Raw genomic sequence first — 3,150 nt, 5'->3', positions numbered from 1 at the left:
TTTACAAGACAAAAATTATCATTCCCAAAAACCTACAAAAAAGTATCAATTTATATTGATACTTGTTCTTGTTCTTATATTGCAACAGTGCAATGACAAAAAAAATATCTTTAGTTCAACAACATGGATATGCTAATGCTGTAGTAATCTCGTGCGCGACCACAAGTTCTAAAATGAAGACAAAAGAAAATTTGAAGCAAAAAAATAAGAAAAATAATAATCTAAAAAAGGCCACTTATATAAGTTCAAGTGCTCATCAAACACAATTAAAAATAGTGAGTTCGTATATGGATAGGTCATGTATTACTAGCATATAAGTTTAAAAAAACATAGTTAGTTCGTTCTAGGGAATTTAAATAAAATTTGAAGAGAAAAAACATAAAATATTTATTACAAACGAAATTCAGTAAATTCGCCTACATAAAACTGTGCAAGTTCGGGTGATGATGTCACCATCAGTTCGGATGAGAAAACAAAATTATCATTAAAACCCCAAAAGTTTCGCTTCTATAAGTTTAAGTGCTCATCCGACACAGTTCAAAAAACCTGGATGGAGAAGTCCGCCGTTCATTTCGGGAGTCCCAAAAAATGATGCATTCTTACCGTATTCAAAACTACACCTTAATCATAATAAAATTGAGAAAAAAATTCAACATAACAATTCAGTCAGTTCAACGGATATAAGCCATTCAATCTCGAAGACAATGACACCGAAAAATTGTATGAAAAATATGTGAAGGTAAAAAACAAAAAAAAGTTCAACATCACAAATTCAATCAGTTCAATGGGTATAAGCCACTCAAGCTCGGAGACGATGACATTGACAAATTGTACGATAAAAAATGTAAAGGCAAACAACAAAAAAAGTCATCAATCAGTCCAAAGGTCTGACTATAGAAAAGTTCAAACTCTTTAGGTGAAATAGTTCGAAGGATAAAAAAAGGGTATTGAAAAAAGATTAATCTAAAAAATAGTTAAACGGCCATGCACTTTTTGAATCCGCACGGTGAAAAACTTAGCAATCCCGCTGAGTTAATCATCATCCATTCAATCTTTATACGCGAATCAACTCTTGTCAAAATGTACATGAGATATTACTGTCACAGCTAGCTATTGTAGTATCGATTCAGTCATCAACACAAGCTTCAGTTATCTGCCATGGCGGAGCGAATCTACGGGGCCGCGGCGACTGCGGCGATGGCGTCAAGCCGCTCGATGAGCTGTTGCGCCGTGGGCCTTGCCTTGGGGTCCTCACTAACGCAGGCGCACGCCAGCTCCAGCACCCTCACCGCCTCCTCCCAGTGCCGCCCCGACACAGCGGCGTCCACGGCCTCGTGGCCCCGCCCCTCCCACCGCAGCCTCACTGCCCACGCCGTCACGTCCCGCGCGCTGAGCCGCACCGCCATGTCCACGGGACGGTGCCCCGTCACCAGCTCCACCAGCACCACCCCCATGCAGTACACACCGCCCCAGTACATCACTGCCGACGAGTGCCCGTACTCCAACGGGATGTACCCAGCGTGCCCACCAGGTCCGTCGTCACCTGCATGTCATCGCTCCCGCGCGCCCTCCCGAAGTCCCCGAGCCGCGCCTCCATCGCCGTGTCCAGCAGGATGTCGCTCGACTTCACGTCTCGGTGCATCATCCACGCGTCGCCGCCGTGCCGGTGCGCCAGCCCGCTCGCCGCGCCCCGCACAATCCGCAGCTGCACCGGCCAGGGCAGGGAGTCGCTGGCGTCCGCGCGCTCGTGGAGCCAGTGGTCCAGGCTGTCGTTCTCCATGTACGGGTAGATGAGGAGGCGAACGTTAGTTTGATGAGATGATGATGAGGACATCAATACCATTGTTACACCCACAGCCCCTGCTGCTATACATACTGGACCAATTACTAGAGCTCACACACGCCAATTGAATTATCAGGTACTTTCGTTTCTTGGTAACGATTCTAATGTTCATGAGAATATGATGCTGCCTAAATTGGATACATTTGTTTTGCTTACAAATGAAGGGCCTAGTTTGGACAAGAAAGATGAACCTTGGAGCAAGTTCAAGCATGGAGATGATGGCATGCGCAAGGGGAACAAGAACGGAGTTACAAGTGATGATTTCAGGACTCTGAAGCCACCATAATGAGTGCATGAAGCATGGGACAAGATATACAAGATGCCACTTCATAAATTTCATCCAGAGGCTAGGTGATGCGTCACCTTATTATTGGGCCAGGCCCATGTATTTTCGAAGTACTTAAGTATAGGCTGTTTTTAGAGTCCGTATGTGTGGGGAAACAAGAGTTAAGGTTGGTTTCGGACCCCTCCACCAAGGGCCACGAAACTCCCCCTCTCTCCTCCATATATACAGCACTTAGGGCATCGTTTAGACTTTGGGTTTTGTTTAGATTAAAAGTTCGCCATAGCTGCAATTTCGCGTACTTTGTTTGTGTCCAATGACCAGACCAAGACGTCACAGAACCCCACCTTGATCAATAAAGCTTTCATCTCATATTCGCAATATCCAGATTGCAATCTTAGTTTCTTGCTTGTTCTTCGTTTGCTCGCAGGAAACAAACCCTCGTGGTCAGGTTGATCGTGCTCCGGCATGGTCAATAACCCCTCGGAAGTTGGTTTAGCGATTGCTAAGGCGCGACGTCTCGCACGTTCGTAGTCGAATCGTCAAGGTCGACTCCCACAGAAACGATAGCCACCTTCTCATTGAAACATCGGGACACCTTTGCCTCTATCAAGTGGTATCAGATTTCCAGGTTGCTCGATGAGATTTTACAGTTTTTCGTAGTTTAAATCGAGTCTGTTCTTCATACCTATAGTCCACAAAAAAGCCAAAAAAATAGGGTTAGTTTATCCTATCCGAACCAATCTGAGCCCTTGCATAATCTTTTCTGTATTTGCGTTGTTGAATTTGTGGTTGCATCGTCGTGTCAAGTTGCTGGTCTTAGCGTCTAGTCTTTTAGAGTTTCGAGTTCTGTTCACAGGTTATCACGTCACCGCTGCCATATACCACCACCACACCAACTTCATCGTCGCTGCCATATTCACCACCACATATTCACCACCAATCCGAGTCCATATACACCACCACATATCCGCCGTCATCACGCTATGAGTTCACCTGCAACATATATCCACCACCAGTCCGA

General features: G+C 45.1%; 1 pseudogene; it reads right to left on the bottom strand.

Moving 5' to 3' along the window:
* Nucleotides 1-1,172: 1,172 nt before the first annotated feature.
* LOC123191663 (phytosulfokine receptor 1-like) lies at nt 1,173-1,597 on the bottom strand (annotated as a pseudogene).
* Nucleotides 1,598-3,150: the final 1,553 nt, after the last annotated feature.

Source organism: Triticum aestivum, chromosome 2A (genome assembly GCF_018294505.1).
Source record: "Triticum aestivum cultivar Chinese Spring chromosome 2A, IWGSC CS RefSeq v2.1, whole genome shotgun sequence".
NCBI classification, from domain to species: domain Eukaryota; kingdom Viridiplantae; phylum Streptophyta; class Magnoliopsida; order Poales; family Poaceae; genus Triticum; species Triticum aestivum.
Note: the sequence above shows the minus strand (reverse complement) of the source record. Positions and strands in the feature narration are given on the sequence as shown.